Source organism: Camellia sinensis, chromosome 10, assembly GCF_055761805.1.
Source record: "Camellia sinensis isolate YWXY chromosome 10, ASM5576180v1, whole genome shotgun sequence".
Classification (NCBI taxonomy): domain Eukaryota; kingdom Viridiplantae; phylum Streptophyta; class Magnoliopsida; order Ericales; family Theaceae; genus Camellia; species Camellia sinensis.
This window is the reverse complement of record NC_138970.1, coordinates 136,522,601-136,542,355: the sequence shown is the minus strand read 5'-3', so window position 1 is coordinate 136,542,355 and position 19,755 is coordinate 136,522,601. Positions and strand designations below refer to the sequence as shown.

The 19,755-nt window shown below is 41.7% G+C and overlaps 1 long non-coding RNA gene across 1 annotated transcript; it reads left to right on the top strand.

Annotated features, from left to right (window-relative positions):
- The first annotated feature begins 12,787 nt into the window (after positions 1-12,787).
- Positions 12,788-15,757, top strand: LOC145801727 (uncharacterized). The gene is made up of 3 exons (XR_014343381.1): positions 12,788-12,990; positions 13,956-13,994; positions 15,555-15,757. It is a non-coding gene; the product is annotated as an uncharacterized LOC145801727 (long non-coding RNA).
- Positions 15,758-19,755: the final 3,998 nt, after the last annotated feature.

Below are 19,755 nucleotides of genomic sequence, written 5' to 3'. Positions count from 1 at the left end.
CTCATGCAAGATGCTAAAGTATAAACACTCACAGTGTACTCCGAGCCAAAAAAAGAAACTAGTTAGAAATCATGCATGATCCTAGTTCATGTTAAAATGGCTAATGCATCGGATGCAAAGTGCAACTAGAATTGGCTCGACTAATCTAAAATGGCATATGAGATGCGACAATTTGATATATGTATTCAACTTGGAATTGAAATACAATGTAGTTAGTATAATGTGCCGAGCCTGGTGCATGCAATACAGATGGATGGTGCAAACATGCATAGCATAAGGATGCTAAATAAAATATGCCCTAGAACTAACCATCGTAAGCGGCGGTTAAGTAAAAAGGAGAAAGAAATGGGGGTTGGAAGACATGCATCACATACGCGCACGCTCATTGCAACAATTGGCCCTCTCGATGGAGGAACCGAAAGAATAATACAAATCATCTAATTAACTAACTAACAAGCTAATTAATTATTTACACAACCAAATCGAAATAAATAACTATTCTAAGTTATGAAAACACTGAAATGGCCTCGAGACGAGGGATGAATGCATGCTCGGACGGCTTCGCTTGGAAATCCATCACCATGCTTCATGTTGCCTCTGTTTGCACTGCTCTGTACCTCTAAAAATTGTGCCAACTTCTGTGACACTTCTGAACCATCTTGTGTACACTGTGGGAGGTCATCGACCAAGAGATGATGCCATCGACCAAGACAAGAAGGTCATCGACCAAATATGAGGCTCTCAGCCAAGTGTTTGTTGCCGATAGGCACTGAATGTGGTCGATCGACCATTTTTTCTTGTGAAAAGCTCCTGCTGCTGCAGCAGAGGACAAAAAGAGCATGCCAATACATTTAGAAGACAATGTCTGCACAACTACACCCCATATCATGTTTAAGACTCAAAGGTGTATAGTTCTCGACCCTCGGACCACCAATCATGCATTTCAATGCATGATGGCTAAAGGAGCCAAGTGTGCAATTCAATATCAAATGAAATGCACAAAACACATAAGGGGCCCCAACCTCTATCATGCTTGATCAAGAGGCAAGGGAATGCACACACAATGCAATGCAACCTAAGCATGCAAGCCAGCATGCAAGCAACTCAAGCATGCAACAGGTATGCAACAAGATTATGCAATACAACTAACATGCAATAGGCATACAACCTAAATATGCAAACATGCATAGCATGCAACAACATGCAAAATGAAGCAAGCATGCAACAACATGCAAAGATGGACTTAACCTAAAGTGGATAGCTCTTAAACATGCCCAAATCAGTGGCCAAAGTGCTAAGAAATGATGGACAAAAACACATACAAATATGCACATGTGATGGCCTATCACCTAGGCATAAGAGGGCAACTTTCAAGAGCAATTAAAAGTGGAAAAATATGGACATGTAACATATATTGTAAGCTCTGAAATCATGCATGGAAAGGTGCCAGACCAACCAAAGTACACAAGCAAAGCATGCAAGAAAGCCCAAAGCTTAAGACTAGCCAAGGGACTCAAACCATGGCTATGTGAAACATGATGCAAATGGCCAAAGTGAACCAAAACAGTCCTAAAGCATGCCAAAGTAAGCCTAAAACATGCAAGGAATGAGGCCAAAACATGCTAGAAAGATGAGCATAAAACATGAAGCATGCAAAGCTACAAAGGGGGTGTTACACTATGCCTATCAAGACCGAACATGGCATGACTTAACCAATGAAAAAAAAGAGTTATGGCATGGTAAAACAAGACCAAAAACCCACTTAGATGGCATCCCAATGACCTAAGCATAGAGGCATGCACAATGGTCCATTCATGAGGCATAAAACATCAACTCTTTAAAGCATTAAAGGAGTGATAAGTGCAAGTATATGATCATACTATATGGACTGAAATAACATAACAAGTGATGCCAAATCACTAAAATGGCCCAAGTAAAGCATGTTAGTGACTTGTACACTCAAAGCTAACAAGCTAGATTGCATGGTAGCTATACAAAGCATGGAATATATGGTCAAAACATCTTAAATCAGAGCTTAAGCATGTTACAACAAGGCTAAAAGCTTCATGGAGTCGAGCCAAAATCATGCTAAAAACATGGCTTAAAGCATGATGCATGTTAAGGCAAATGAAAGGATTGCAAGGCAAGTACATGAAGCAAACATGGTATGTCCAAACCAAGTCAAAACAGTGTTATATCATGGCAAAACAAAGCCTAATACATGCTGAAATGAAGCTAAAACAAGCCAAGCAAACATGCTACCAACATAAGTCATTTATACTAGCATTCAAGACAATAAGGAGAGGGGATGACCCTCTCCTATTTAGGAGTCCAAAACCATCTTCCCACCACTAAAAATCCTCTATATTTCAGTGGTAGAAAGGTCATGCAAAGCCAAGAACAAGGGCCAAAAGGGATGGCCTAAAATAAGGCCAAACAAGGCCTAAAAGGGGGTAAACAACCCCAAACCAAAAAGTGACCTTAAATGAAGGTCTAAAGCAAGTAAAAATAGAATTTTTATCAGTTAAAAGCTAAGCTTAAAACAATAATCAAGAAGGGATAAAAGCTTAAGCAAGATTGGGGTATTAAAAGCAAGTTTGCTCACCCCTGAAGAACCAGTTCAAGAACACCACTCCAGCAACTTTCTCTGATCAAAATCACCTCAAGAACCCTAACACCAACTCCCTAGCACCTCAGCAACCAAGGATGGTGTATTGCTAGGTGTTTGGGTGCAATTGTGAGAACAAAACACCCTTTAGAGCATAAACACACACACAAAGATATAAAGAGAGGGAAATATAGAGATAGATAGATAAATACAACTTCTCTAACCCTATTTTTCAGAACCTCTAAGAAGGGAGGAGAAGCTCCCTTCTTATAGAATTCCAAATTTTAAAGCTTCCTAAGCAAGCTAATCAAGGGGCAAATCCCTCCATGCACGTGTATGGAGGGGGTGAATTGTGCATGCTAGCTGTGACAGTTGGCATAAAATATCTACATAAAGCAGATGAACAGGGTTCAGCCAAAAAACATGGCCGATCGACCAACACAAGGGCCGATCGACTAAAAAGAGTGTCGATCGGCCAACATTTTTGGCCGATGGCAAGAAAACAAGGCCGATGGCTTCATGCCATGGCCGATGGCTTAAGGGGATGGCCAACAAGCCACCCTCTTCCCTAAGAAGCAAAAACACAAGTCCTTGGTCCACAACCAAGCACAAAACAAACAAGTTGAGAGATCTTGAGGCAAGGCGCGCGGCCGAGACCTCCGGGAACTCAAAACGAACACGAATATGGATGATTATCGAGTGTTCAAACGACGACATCCAAGTCTTGAAGACGGTCAAAAATGGGGTGTCTACACATACTTAATGGTATAATCCTTTAGGGGGTTCATTACCAACGGTGTGATGCTTCTTTCATACCCAAAGCAACTTGTGCTTTGACTTTCTTTCCATTAGAGGACTTTAATTCACTTTTTGGACTTAATTGGATTAAAGGATGGTTGGTAAAGTAAAATGAGTAAATAAAACTTGGGACTAAAAAAATGTGCAAGATAATAACTTGGTGTGTTCAATTGGACATTAATTGAACACAAGGAAGCTTGGGCCATTTCATACTTGTTAGTGATGAAATGATCCAAGTCTCCAAGGTCAACTTCTTTTCTTGATCTTTCATGAAAGGAGGGAGGTTTGTGTCTCATTTTGCATTTATTGAGCTTGCACATCTTGTATCACAAGCCATCATGTAATAAAATTGCTTGAGTTGGTTGTTTGTGGCTTAAGTTTGCCTTTCCTTGGATTTGCTCATGAAAACGAGGGGTTAGTTGTGCAGACAATCTGTGAAAATACCCTGTATATGCTCTGTTTGTCCTCTGTTGCAGCAAGATGAACCAATGCATTAGTGGCCGGTAGGTGTAGACACCCCATTTTTGACCGTCCTCAAGACTTGGATGTGCTTGCAGGTACATCCGGTGACAAGTTTGATTGCTTGCTGAGCGCTCAACTTTCGCGACGGAAAGCCCCAGGTTTGATCCTTCCAGACCCTATTTCCATTCTGTCTCATTTTTGGACCATGCTTTGGTCCCTCCATATTGCCGGCCATGGTGTTTTCCCTGCCGGCCACCAATAGGCCCTGCCGGCTAACAATGAGGCCCTGCCGGCCACCATTATTTCAACATATATTTTTTAGATATTTTTGAGCTAGCTGTTTGCAAGATAGACCATCTACTTGCACGTGGAGGGTTAGATGCGTTTGAAAGCTTCTTGTATCTCCTATATATAGAGACCTTCCTCTTGCATGCAAAGGGTTACAAAGTTTTGGCTGAGATATTTCTCTCTCTCTCTCTCTCTCCATAGAATCCTCTCTCTCTATAATTTGTGCTTGAAAGTGAGTTTTCTTCACATATTTGCACTAAAACACCTAGTCAAACACCTTCATCTTAGTGTTGAGGATCTTGGAGGCCTTGTTTGAGCTCCTTGGGGTGGTTTTGGCTTGGTTTTGGCTTAGAAGTTTGTTGTTTTGCTACTGTCTTCAAGGGTAAGAAGTTACCCCCTTTTAATCTTTGTTTTGCTTCATTGGTTGGCCACCCTTGCATGTTGTTTTTGGCCTAGTTGTCAACTACAAAAACCTTTATGTTCAAGAGTTTGAAATGGTAGTTTGAGGTTCTTTTGAGGTTAGAGGGGTTCTCCTCTCTTTTGTGGCTTATTTGCTAAGCTTTATGCCATGTTTAAAAGCCTTTAAAACAATCTATTTTTGGCCTTTTAACTACTGAAATCTAGCAGATTTTCAGTGGCAAAAACTTGGTTTTGAGGACCAAAATAGGAGGGGGTGATCCCCTCTCCTTGTTTCTCCTTTGCATGTGTTGATGGCTTAGTAGATGAGCATGTTTTTCTACCATCTCTTAACTTGATCTAAGCATGTTTTTGTGACTTTTTTAACATGTTTTAGCTCTGTTTTTGGCTGGCTTTGTCACTTCTTGTTTGCATCTTGCACTTGTAGTGCAAATCTTACATACTAGCCTTGTATGCTTAATGTTTTAGCTCATCTTTCCAGCATGTGTTAGTCCAACTTCAGCATGCTTTTACCATTGCTTTTGCATGCTTTAACTCTGTGCAAAGTGGTTTTGGTCATATGAGACTTATTATGCATGGTTGTAGTACAAAGGCCCTTGCTAGCCTTGTGTTTTGAGGTCTCTAGCATGCTTTACTTATGATGTTTGCATGACATAGCATTATTTCACATGTAATTTTAGAGCATCAGTCATTACACACTCTCACATATTCCACTCTCTAAGTGTTTTTGAGTGTTGAGCCTCATGCCTTGTTTGTGAGTCAATGCATGAACATGATTTTTCTTGCTCTTCATCCTACCATCTCAGCACATTTTGGTCATTATTTTGGCATGTTTGAGGTCTGTTTAGGGCTGCCTTGGCCATTTGAGCATTGTATTGCATGGGTCTAATGTAAAGCACTTTACTAGCTTTAATGCTTAAACCTTTAAACATGCATGCTATGGGTTATTTGCATGGTTTTAAGTTACTTAGCATGTCATTTCAGTGCTGAAATGTATGTCATCGCACTCCATGGTTTTAATCTTTCACTTGCCTCGAAAGTGATCTTAAGCCCCTTGTTGGCTTGGGCATGGAATTGAGGCTCTCATTCCTAACGGCTTTAACCTTCTCTTGAGGGTTTCTACTAACCAACAGCATGAGGCTTCTTTCATGCTTAATGTAACGACCCCAAAATCCGTATTAGAGATTACCCTTATAGCCTTATGGGTTAATGCATTTTAATTTAACGATATATGTTCAAATTGAGGAATTATCTGTTGAGCCACAACTTTAAAATTGAAATTACTGACCTTTACGGGTTCAAAAATCACAATTGAGTACTTGGGTATGTTAATGGGAATTTTTAGACCTATTTGGGAAAATTAATTGGAAATCCAAGTTGTCTGATTTATTAATGTACGTTTGGGTAGTTAACTTAATATTGCCAATTGAAGGCCGTAGAGGCTTCAGAAACCAGAACAGAGGGCATATTTATGATCAGCTCAATTTTTAGAGTCACCTGGGAAGTTTAATTGAAATTTCATTTTGTGCGATTCGTAAGGGCGTGTTTGGCCTCCTTATTGTGAAAAGCTTAAGTGTGTGTATATTTATATATATGGAGGCATGTTATGTGTGTTGGGAACTCAAGATATTTGAGCCAAAAATATCTAAGGTAGAAGAGAAGAGAAACGTGAGAGAGAAAGAGGGAAAGAGACCAAGATTCTTGAAGAAAAAAAAAAAAAACTCAACAATCATGGGGGTTTGGAGATGATTAAAGGGAATTGAAGAAAGAGAAGGGGAACCAACTATGGAGGCTTGAGGAAATGAAGGAGAATTGAGAGGAAGACCAAGATTGAACTAAGGTATGATAATTTATCTTGAATCCTTGTGTTTAAGACATTAATTTCATGAAATCATGATGAAATGGAAAGATTTGAGACCATTTGAGTTAAGGTTCTAAGCATGCATTTAATTGAATTCAATGTAAGGAATGAGACCTTGGGTTCTATAGGTTGTTGTAGACGCGCCCGCGGAGGGGCCCCTCACTACAGTTCGGACTCGATTTTGTTGTCACGGTTCTTAATCTGAACCAAAGAGTCCAAATCCGGCAAATCGTTTTGAGAAACAGATTTTTTTTTTGAAAAGAAGTGCCAAACATGGAATGCTTTGCCAGATACAAAGTCGCCACCTAAATATTTTTTATGGGGGAATTTAGGAAACCCTGACTCGGTGTCGAAGGCCACATGTCCGTCATCACCGGAGTTGTCTCGGCTCGGGAGCTTGGGTACGATCGGGGAAGGTCATCTATGAGCACCCCCTTTCGCCCGATCCAAAGACCGGCCTCTACTAACCATGATATCCGATTTTGAAAACGTTATGTGTTCTTATTCCATTTATTAGCCTAGAATTACTATGTTACGCGCACAGCAAACAAGTATAGACTAGATTACCTAATTTGGAAATAAGCATTGCATATCCGTTTATCTTGGAAAAAAATGTTTTGGAATTTGCTACTCGCAAGTAGGCTAAAACACGGATTTCAACGAGTTATTCCAACTCAAGCAATCCAACCTTCACCCACAGGCAATCAAACAGTTTATCACATAAGCATCTAGCCACATGGTAAACATACTGTCATGGTAGCATTCACACGCATGCGATATGCTAAAGCATTAAAATACTTACATAGTACTCCGTGCCAAAACAAAGGACTCGTTAGCAAACATGCATGATCCAAGTCCATGTTAAGTGCCTAATGCATCGCATACAAAATGTTGCTAGAATAGGCTCGGCTAACCTAAACATGGCATGTGAAATGCGATCAATTGATGCACGTATTCAATTTGGAATTGAAGTACAAATACAGTTAGCATGATGTACCGAGCCCGGTGCATGTAGGACAAATGAATGAATGCACGCATGCATAGCATAAGGTATGCTAATTTGAACATGTCCTATTACTAACCATCAAAGCGAGTGAGTAAAAGGGAAGAAAGAAGTGGGGATTAGAAGACATACACACCACCTACACACGCTTATTACAGATTTGCCCTCACTCGGAGGGACCGAATAAATATTACAAATTAATTAACTACGCAAGCTAATTAAATATTGCAAATTGCCTAATCAACTAAGCAAATTAATTAATCTAGGAAAAGCAGTAAACCGCCTCGGGAGGAGAGCTCGATGCAATGCATGCTCGGTCCTGCTCGGAAACGCACCGCCATGCATAGGCTGCCTCTGTTTTCCTTCCTTTACTCCTCTGGAGGCTGCCAAAATCTCAGAACTGGTTCCTTGGACACTGAGGAGTGCCACCGGCTGAATGGAACTGTCACCGGCAGTGCGTTATGGCCATCGGCACAAAATGAAGCTGTCGGCAGAAAAGGGATTGCCGGTCGGCACTTGACACTGCCGGTCGGCAAAGTGTTCCTGCAGAATCTGCAATTGACAGCAACAGAGGGCAAGGCAAAGCATGGCAGCACAATTCAAAGCATATATGCACCATTCATGTCCCTTATCATGTTTGTGACTCAAAGGGGCATGTGTCTCGATTCTCGGACCACCAATCACGCATTTCCATGCATGATGGCCCAAGTGATCAAGTATGCAACTTTCATGTCAAATGAAATGCGAACCAAAACAAACAATCCAAGGCCCAATTCCTATCACCAACTCAAGGAACAAGGCATGCATGCAAGATGCAATGCAACCTAGGCATGCAAGCTAAGGGTGCAACATGGCATGGCAAGGCACTTATGCAAGCATACAAGCAAACATGAGGCGATGCAAATGGATGAAAAGATGGCCTTATGCACGATTTAGGCAACTCTAAATAGGCCCAAAACAGCGGCCAAAGTGCTATAATGAGGGACCAAAACACATGCACAGATACACATGTTGAAAGGCCAACACTTGGCACAAATTGGACAACTCTCAAACACATTTGAAGGAAGGTAATCATGGACAAATAGCATGCAACATAAGCATTGGAAATCATGTTAAAACATGGAGCCAAATCAAGCAACAAATCAAGCCAAACATGCAACAAATGGCCTAAGTACTTGAAGCAAGTCAAAGGGACTTGAACCATGGCCAAGCCAACCAAGCCTCACACGGCTAAGAGGGCTTAAGATAGGTTCAAGAAAGACCTAGACCCTGCAAAATGGACTCTTAGATGGCATCTAAGTGGCTCAAATTCAAAGGGATGCACAAGTGCCAAAACATGGAACATGTTACACAAACCTTCAAAGCATCAAAGAGGTAATTAAAGCAAGCATACAAGCATACTATAAGGTCTGAAATGACATGGTGGATGATTCCAAATCACCAAATCAATGCAAAAATGTCATGCTATACACTCATACACTTAAGGCCAACAAGCCGGAATGCAAAGGAGCTATACTAAGCATGCCAAATTCGACCCAAACAACCATGGACAGACCTAAAACATGGCAAAATATGCACAAAAGCTTCACAAGACTAAGCCTAAAACATGCTCTAACAAGGGCTAACAACCTAAGGCACATTGAGGCAATAACATGGCATTACATGGTAGGTATGCTAAGCATGCATGGTGTACCAAAACCAAGTAAAAATAGAGGTATAATATGACATATTAAGCACAAAAAACAACTAAGGCATGGTCAACATGGAGCTTAGCTAGGTGCTCCCTCAAGAGGCCAAAAATGGTCCTTTTCAAGGACAACAAGGAGAGGGGGTGGCCCTCTCCTTTTGGAGACTACAAGGCACCATCTCCACCACTGAAATCCCTCAAGATTTCAGTGGTGAAGAGGCCCAAACACCAAAGTCTCGAAACTTGCACAAAATAGCACAAAATGAGGCCTTACAGGGCTTAAGAGGGGCCAAACACCCTCAAACCACAAAACACTCTTAATAAACAATCAAGAGGGCTAAAAAACAGAAATTTTTTATGTTATACACTAAGCACAAAAACAATTCAAAGATAGGTAAAAACAAGATGCAAAAATGGGGTAAAAAGGGTTAAGATTCTTACCCTTGAAGACCTCTTCAACAATGATGCTCCAATGGCCTTCCTTGGCTTGAATCCAACACCAAAACACTAAAACCAGTCCCTTAGAACCTCAGTAATCAAAGGAAGGTGGAACACTAGGTGTTTGTGTGCAATAGTAAGACACAAAACACCTAGAACACAAAGAGAGAAAAAGAGAGATAGGATATGTATGGATCCTAACCCTAAAAACCAGAGCTTCTCTCTGTGTTTTTTGTCTCTAAAATGTCTAAAGTCTCCAACCCTTGCAACAAGAGAGTGCCCCTCTCTTTATAGAACTTCTTGTCTTGTAAAGCTTACAAGACAAGCTTCATAAGAGGGAGATCCCTCCATACACGTGTATGGAGGGGAGCAAAAAGCAAGACAGTTGTCTTAAAATATCTGCAAAAGCAGATGCATAGTAGTCGGTCGACCAAAGATGCCATTTTGGCAAAAAAGAGTGCCGACCGGCACTAAATAGTGCTGACTGGCAACAAATAGTTCCGGCCGTATATTGCCGGTGGCAGCAAAAACCAGCTGGTGGCCTCTAGCCACTGCCGGTGGTGTATGGGGATACCTCACAAGGCATTCACTGCCCTTCCAAGGCAAAATGCAAGTTTTTGGTGCAAAACCAGACACTAAACGGTCGAGTTCGGAGATCCTGAGGCAAGGCGCGTAGCCGAGACCTCCGAGAACTCCAAACGAACACAAACATGGATGATCACCGAGTGTTCAAACGGTGGCGTCCAAGTCTTGAGGACGGTCAAAAATGGGGTGTCTACAGTTGCCCCTCTTTGACAGAACTCGAAAGTCATAACAATGACGGGAGTAAATGTCAAAGCCCAGAGACGACCCATTTTTGTCAAGGCCGAAGACTTAGACAAACATGCAAGACAAACAAGGTATGCGCCCGAAGGCAGGGGCAAAATGCAAGACAATGCACGATGTCGAGCATAACTTATGATCATGCAAAGAAAGCTGTAATGAAGCACACATGCGACAATTTTAGGCTAGCATACACCTAACTACACTACAATGCAGAAAGGATGTAAGAGAATTATGCAATTCTCGATACTTCTCACTCGGAGGATACAATACCTATGCGGCTCGTCTGGTTGCACCAGCCTCGAATGAACCGTATATACAATATCGTGCCTGCAAAGAAAACAAACTTAACAGGTACAATATTGTTAACAACATGCATAGTAGTGTACTCGAAATGCGTGACAGCGCAAAGCAAGTAGGAAGCATAACAATGCTGTGAAAATACAGATATGTAAGTGGGGCATGCGGTCTACGCAGGCAACGAAATTGATCATAAGCATGCGGTCTACGCAGGGGTAATGAAATTAACAAATATGCGGTCTACGCAATCAAAACATGCGGTCTACGCAGGTAATGATATTAACAAATATGCGGCTACGCAATCAAAACATGCGGTCTACGCAGGTAATGAAATTCTGAACATTTATGCGGTCTACGCAGGTAATGAAATTCGAAACAATTATGCGGTCTACGCAAGCAATACATGCGGTCTACGCAAGTAATGAAATTGAACAATAATGCAGTCTACGCAAGCAAAACATGCGGTCTACGCAAGTAATGAATTCTGAACAATTATGCGGTCTACGCAAGCAATATATGCGGTCTACGCAGGTAATGAAATTGAACAATGATGCGGTCTACGCAAACAAAACATGCGGTCTACGCAAGTAATGAAATTGAACAATAATGCGGTCTACGCAAACAAAACATGCGGTCTACGCAGGTAATGAAATTGAACAATGATGCGGTCTACACAAACAAAACATGCGGTCTACGCAGGTAATGAAATTGAACAATGATGCGGTCTACGCAAACAAAACATGCGGTCTACGCAAGTAATGAAATTGAACAATAATGCGGTCTATGCAAGCAAAACATGCGGTCTACGCAAGTAATGAAATTGAACAATGATGCGGTCTACGCAAACAAAACATGCGGTCTACGCAAGTAATGAAATTGAACAATAATGCGGTCTACGCAAACAAAACATGCGGTCTACGCAGGTAATGAAATTGAACAATGATGCGGTCTACGCAAACAAAACATGCGGTCTACGCAAGTAATGAAATTGAACAATAATGCGGTCTATGCAAGCAAAACATGCGGTCTACGCAAGTAATGAAATTGAACAATGATGCGGTCTACGCAAACAAAACATGCGGTCTACGCAAGTAATGAAATTGAACAATAATGCGGTCTACGCAAGCAAAAAATGCGGTCTACGCAGGTAATGAAATTGAACAATGATGCGGTCTACGCATACAAAACATGCGGTCTACGCAAGTAATGAAATTGAACAATAATGCGGTCTACGCAAGCAAAACATGTGGTCTACGCAAGTAATGAAATTGAACAATAATGCGGTCTACGCAAACAAAACATGCGGTCTACGCAGGTAATGAAATTGAACAATGATGCAGTCTACGCAAAAAAGCATGCGGTCTACGCAAGTAATGAAATTGAACAATAATGCGGTCTACGCAAGTAATGAAATTGAATGATCATGCGGTCTACGCAAGCAAAACATGCGGTCTACGCAAGTAATGAAATTGAACAATAATGCGGTCTACGCAAGCAATACATGCGGTCTACGCAAGTAATGAAATTGAACAATAATGCGGTCTACGCATGTAATGACCCCAAAATGCATATAGAACGTCATCCTTATTTAATTAGGGTTTAATGTGTTTTAATTCAACTATATCTATCGGAATTAAAGAATTATCTGCTGAGTTATGGCGACCTTTATTGTATCGGCTTGAAATTTTTTTTTTAACCTCCGCTCGAGCATGGGCTCATTTTTGACATTCTTAATAGTGTATTTGGAATGTTCTTACCTTATTTTGGGTTATTGTTTGAGGTGGTGGTATGATGGTAAAGTAAGATTGGACCAACGAATTTAATTCGAATAGTTAATCTACGATCAGCCGTCATTCATTTGTCCTTTTCTTTTTCCACACTTTGAATTTGAATGTGAGGTTAGAACCATTGGAAAGATTATTTCCGGGGCTTCGATTTGGACACAAGAACGACCTAGAACGGAGTCCCGATGAGAGAGTTATACCCGTTTGAAATTTTCACATCTGTGCTGGAAGCAGAGCCGCACGTGCGGGGAATAGCGCCGCACGTGCGGCCTGTGCGGGACAGCAGCTCCAAAAACGGGATTTTGGGGCCATTTCTTGCAATTTCTTTTCCTCTCTTCTTCTCCCCTCTTCCATATCCGAAACCCTAGCCCCAAATCCTTGAATTCCTTTACTTTGCTCATGATCTACCATGGTTTTTGGCATCAAGGATGGAGAACAAGGGAGGATCAATGTTTTTACCCGATTAGAACTTGGATTTGTGAAGGCTTCTTCTCAAGCTCACTTCTTTGCTTGATTATTGAGGTAATGGTTTGAATACTCTTCAATACTTATATCCATAGATAGATTTGTGACATTTTATTATCTAAATACAAAATTTCCATGTTTAGAGCTTGTAGTGTATAGTATGAGATTTGGGGTTTTATGGTTTGAAGATGTTGGGAGTTAAATTGGTGGGTTAAAATGATGAATTGTGAATCCTAGATGTAGAATCATTGGGAAAATTGGAATTAAAAGTGGTAATTTAAGAAGTGTGAATTTTTGTTAAAAATCCTCATTTTTCTTGAAACCCTAGGTTGATTAATGATGATACCCAATGATTTGGCCCAAATTGAAAGTAGCATAATGAAATTGAGGTATTGAATTATATGTGTTCAAGTTTAATTAGAATTTGGAAATGTTTGAAAATTATGTTTAAAATTTGCGAATGAACTTTGTTATGAATATTGGAATTCATGCTAGCATGTGAAGGGAAAATTGGGGAAATAATCTATTAATGGTATGAATGATATGAACTTGGTTTTGGAATGTTGAAATGGAATTTAAGAATTTCTCTTGAATTATGTTGAATTATATTTAATGATGTTGAGTTGAATCATGTTGCTTATGTTGAATTGTAGTGATTATGTGAGATGGTATTGACTATGTTGACTTTGATTTTTGTGACCTAAAATATAGAGTTTTCTAAAATGGGTTAATCCCAAATTATTTTGCTAAATACTTGTGGGCTTGCTTAGTTATTAAAATCAAGAGAATGATTTATTTTTGGAAAAATATGGAAGATGTCCATACAATTCCTTCCTATCTTGAAATCGAAGTGATTGATTAAAAATTCCATATTGTGTTTGTAAGAATGGTAATCTTCTATTTCTATATATAGATATATTGAGATGGAGGAAATTGTGGTATAATGGATGGATAATGGTAGGCTTGTGAAGAATAATAAAGGAAGGAAAGAGAACTGATGACTAAGTTATATATGTGTACAGGGCATACTTCAGGAGGGCCAAGCACTCCGTTGTAGCACTGTGAGTAGTAGTACTTCGATGTATCTTTAACCATTAATGATTATTGTTATCGACGTTATGATCTTCGTCATAAGAATTATGTTGACGTGTATGTTATGTATGCTACGTAAATATTGTGAAATTATGGAAACACCAAAGGTGTATGCTATATGAGGAACATTGTGAAATTATGGAAACATCAAAAAGGATTTGTGAAATATGCATCTCGAATTTGTGAAGTATGAATTTCCGAGTTGTGAATTGTGAAACTATGAAGCCAAGAGCCGAATTGTGAACCTATGAAACCCAAAAGCTAATTTATGTATATGTGAATTTATGTGGCCAGGGGCCATTTGTGAACTATGAACCTATGTGGCCAGGGGCCATTTGTGAAATTATGAAGCTATGAGGCCAAGGGCCAAACTTGTGAACTTGTGAATTTATGAGGCCAAGGGCCGACTTGTGAATTTATGTGGCTAGGGGCCATTTGTGAACTATGAACCTATGTGGCCAGGGGCCATTTGTGAAATTATGAAGCTATGAGGCCAAGGGCCAAACTTGTGAACTTGTGAATTTATGAGGCCAAGGGCCGACTTGTGAATTTATGTGGCCAGGGGCCATTTGTGAACTGTGAACCTATGTGGCCAGGGGCCATTTGTGAAATTATGAAGCTATGAGGCCAAGGGCCAAACTTGTGAACTTGTGAATCCAAAGGGCCGAAGGCCGATGTGATGAGTTGTGAATCTATGAAACCAAAAGGCTATCGTGAATATGTGAACCCCTCAGGCCAAGGGCCGAACGGTGGAATTGTGAAACCGATAGTCATCTGTAATCTAATGAAAATGTGCTTACTTTGTCCTATTAACTTTACGTTAATTATGTCAACTCGTGGGAATGATGTAACGGTTACCATTAGGACTCTATTAAGTACAATGCAAGGAAACTATGTTAACATATAAGAACAATTAAACAACGGTGTATACTATTGATTAATAGAACACGTGAATTAAGTCATTTACCCAAAAGAATTTATGTTCATTCTTGAAGAATAGATTCTGAGTAAATATAAGAGTAGCCATGTGTATCCATATGAATTTGAAGTTATTTTGCTATGTTGCTTATGAATTGGAAGTTATTCAGAATCTACGATATAAGTGCAAAGTTTAGCATTATTATGTGACTCTCACGAGAATGTGAATTAGTCTCTTATTGTTAAGCGTACGAAAATGACATAATACAACAAGAAACACTCTAGTTATAATATGTTCCGTTTGAATTAATGAATGATGTTCAAGTATGCTCAGGTATGTTTCAAGTATATGTTACAAGTTTGAATATACTACAAGGTCAAACAAGTTTCAAGGGCTTTATGCCAATGTTTCAAGGGCCTCGTGACACCACATTTCAAGGGCTTATAGCCATCAAGTTTATGTTGCAAGATTGGGCCTAAGGCCGTTATGTACTTAGCACAGAATCAGACTATTACATTGACATGTATTATGTTTCAAGTTAAGCATCATTTTATTTATGTATTACTATTCACTGAGCCCGGCTCACTCTCTATTATGTCTGTTTCTGTAGGTCAGCAACCAGGTGGTCAGTCCTAGCCAAGACGTCCGCTTTCTTTTGTCAACCTTCGTATGTCCAGGCACTGTATAAGCCATTTATTTTGTCAAGTTGTTAAGATGTTGACTTGCTTATGGGTGTCCCTCTAAGGTTGTTGTATATACTTTCATGTTCATTTTTTTTTTGTATACGCCCAATCATGGGGCTGGCATTGTAAATGTGTATGTATATGCTCCGGGTTATAGTTGGAACTTTGTCTATCCACTATAATGCATGTGATGAATGAGATCCTGGCATGTAGAAGTAGCTCAATGGAGTTTATTTGTTTCATTATTTCCATTTTTTTCGTGCTTCCGATAAGGCCCCGTATGTTATGTTACCAGGTTACATGTCCGTTTCCGAATAGGTCATGCCCAAACTTTTAGGGGCGGGTTTGGGGCGTGACAACGCAAGTAATGAAATTGAATGATCATGCGGTCTACGCAAGCAAAACATTCGGTCTACGCAAACAAAACATGCAGTCTACGCAAGTGATGAAATTGAACAATAATGCGGTCTACGCAAGCAAAACATGCGGTTTACGCAAGTAATGAAATTGAACAATAATGCGGTCTACGCAAACAAAACATGTGGTCTACGCAAGTAATGAAATTGAACAATAATGCGGTCTACGCAAGCAAAACATGCGGTCTACGCAAGTAATGAAATTGAACAATAATGCGGTCTACGCAAGCAAAACATGCGGTCTACGCAAGTAATGAAATTGAACAATAATGCGGTCTACGCAAACAAAACATGCGGTCTACGCAAGTAATGAAATTGAACAATAATGCGGTCTGCGCAAGCAATACATGCGGTCTACGCAGGTAATGAAATTTGAACAATAATGCGGTCTACGCAAGCAATACATGCAGTCTACGCAAGTAATGAAATTGATCAATAATGCGGTCTACGCAAGTAATGAAATTGAATGATCATGCGGTCTACGCAAGTAAGGGAATGATTACAAACATGCGGTCTACGCAGGTAATGAAATTGAATGATCATGCATAACAGTGCAAAGTGGATGCGAGACAATGCAGGTCGCAAGGAATGTAAGACAATGCAAACGAGGCACACATGCCAATGCAAATGAGGCACGCAGGCCGATGCAAATGAGGCAAATGAGACATGCATGCCTCATACAATACAAAATGATGCCCAGTGCGACACGTGTGCCACACGGAATGTAAAACGATGCTAAGTGTGACACGCATGCCACACAGAATGTAAAACGATGTGAAGTGTGACACGCATGCCACACAAAATGTAGAATGATGCTAAGTGTGACATGCATGCCACACCGAATGCGAATAGACTAAAATGCGTAACAACGCACGTGTTTCGAAATGCATGACAATGCAAGGGAAGGGAATGCACGACAACGCGAACGATGCGCGAGGCGACGTATGTATTTGAAATGTGTGACAATGCTTGTAATAAAAATGCAATGACAATGCATGAGAGATGTGCATGACAATGCAAGGGGTGCGTGTTACAACGCATGTAGTATGTTCATAACAATGCAACTGTGAGGCGCGTAATAGCGCGATGTAATGCACCGAGATAGTGCGATGAACATGTGCAACACACACGGGGTAACTTTTGGATCTTGACTAAGGCAAAAAGGATACCAAAGGATACAACATTGCATGAGTTGGAGTGCTACGCATGGCAGACGCGGTCCGAAGTCGAAACGGAGGCCGGTTGAGCGTCGGAGATGCACTTTCTTGCACTTTCTTGAGCTATGAAGACCAAAAACTTCTCACATGGCCTGAAAAAGGTTGTGAGAACACCACCGGCCGAGAGGGGAGGCCACCGGCTGTCCACCGGCTGCAAAATAACTCCATCGGCACAAAATATTGCCGGCCGGCACAAAACATTGCCGACCGGCAAAAAGTTGCTGAGTCGGGGCAGATTCGACATTTCACCTTGGGTGTTTTAAAATAGGGTTTGGAACCCCATTTTCTCACTTTCTCTTCCGCCGAAAACTCTCACTCTCTCTCTCTAAAGCGTTTTTCTCTGCTTTTTCGCCCGTGTCTTCGCGTTCTACGCCCGTTTCGTCGTCGGATTTGCGATTTTCTTCGCGTTTCGGACATTTTCAACCGAACAAAACTTCGTTTCGGTGCCTCGTTTGGCATTCCCACCATTTTGGGGTTTGTTACCCTCGCTTTCCTCTTGATTTCCATGCCTTTTCACATTCTGGCCTTCCCGGCCATTTTCGACCTTCTCGGGAGTTGACCTTTCGGTTGACTCTTCGTATTCTAGCCCGATTTTCCTTCCTCCGGCTATTTTCTCATCATTCTTGACATGGCGGACAACATTACACGCGGCGGGACTCCCCCGGATCACGAGATGGATCCCGGGGTCGAGCTTCTACCTTTGCGCGAGCGCCCGTTCGACCTGGCGACCTACCAGCCGGCGATCCATGTTCTGCCCCCCGACGGACTCTGCCAGTTTCGGAGCTTCGAGAGGCACGTGCCACCTAAGCTATTGCTGCGCGAGCCTACCTCTCACCTGTCCTTCGGCGCTTCCGAGGTAACTCTCTTTTCTCTACTTTACTTTCTGCAATGTAGGATACAAAACTGTCGTAGTTAATTGTACTCTTTAACTGCTTGAATCTGATATGCTATACTGTAGTTGACTGTAAACATACGTACAACTGACATCTGCTTGAGACTGACACATGCACACACACTACACTGGCCCTGAATCACTCAAACAGACTGCACTCACTGTATTTCACTACATACACACTGATACCCGATAGCTGTTCGAACCTGTCAAACTTGCACTCATGCTATATCTGTTCTGAACTACCCAAGCACGCTGACTCATCACACGTTGTAGTTCACTGTAAGCACACCGGCACCCGATATTTGTCAAAATCTGTTAAACTTGCACGCATGCCACATCTGTATGCTTCTCAAAACTGCATTTTGAATGTTGTCTTGCAATTGTTATTTTCTGTTTACAGGAGGATTCCCATACCATCCGCGGGTATGGGAACACTAGCGCTCGGGAGTGGTACGACGAGCTCCCTACTGCGGTCCGTCGCATAGTGGACCGGGCGGGCTTCGGCGTCTTCTGCCGAGGACTCTCCAGGCTTACCACATGCAGACCTCTCCTCGCTGCTCTGGCGGAGAGGTGATGGGACACCACCGATTCATTTCACTTCTCCACAGCAGGGGACATGACGATGACCCCTTACGACTTCTCGATGCTCACAGGCATCGGGGTAGGGGGTGATCCGATCCCCTTTGATATTGATACGGACGAGTGGACCGCCGCTCAGGTCCATCTGCTGGGGGAGGCCCCACCTCTCGCTCGCCCAGGTTTTGTGCGGTACTCCTGGTTCGAGGTACAGTTTAGGGTCCAGCCTACTCTCGTTGATGCAGCTCCGATGACTCCGGAGGCCGAGGAGAGGTACGCCCGCGGCTTCCTCACGCTTATTACAGATTTGCCTTCACTCGGAGGGACCGAATAAATATTACAAATTAATTAACTATGCAAGCTAATTAAATATTACAAATTGCCTAATCAACTAAGCAAATTAATTAATCTAGGAAAAGCAGTAAACCGCCTCGGGAGGAGAGCTCGATGCAATGCATGCTCGGTCCTGCTCGGAAACGCACCGCCATGCATAGGCTGCCTCTGTTTTCCTTCCTTTACTCCTCTGGAGGCTGCCAAAATCTCAGAACTGGTTCCTTGGACACTGAGGAGTGCCACCGGCTGAATGGAACTGTCACCGGCAATGTGTTATGGCCATCGGCACAAAATGAAGCTGTCGGCAGAGAAGGGATTGCCGGTCGGCACTTGACACTGCCGGTCGGCAAAGTGTTCCTGCAGAATCTGCAATTGACAGCAACAGAGGGCAAGGCAAAGCATGACAGCACAATTCAAAGCATATATGCACCATTCATGTCCCTTATCATGTTTGTGACTCAAAGGGGCATGTGTCTCGATTCTCGGACCACCAATCACGCAGTTCCATGCATGATGGCCCAAGTGATCAAGTATGCAACTTTCATGTCAAATGAAATGCGAACCAAAACAAACAATCCAAGGCCCAATTCCTATCACCAACTCAAGGAACAAGGCATGCATTCAAGATGCAATGCAACCTAGGCATGCAAGCTAAGGGTGCAACATGGCATGGCAAGGCACTTATGCAAGC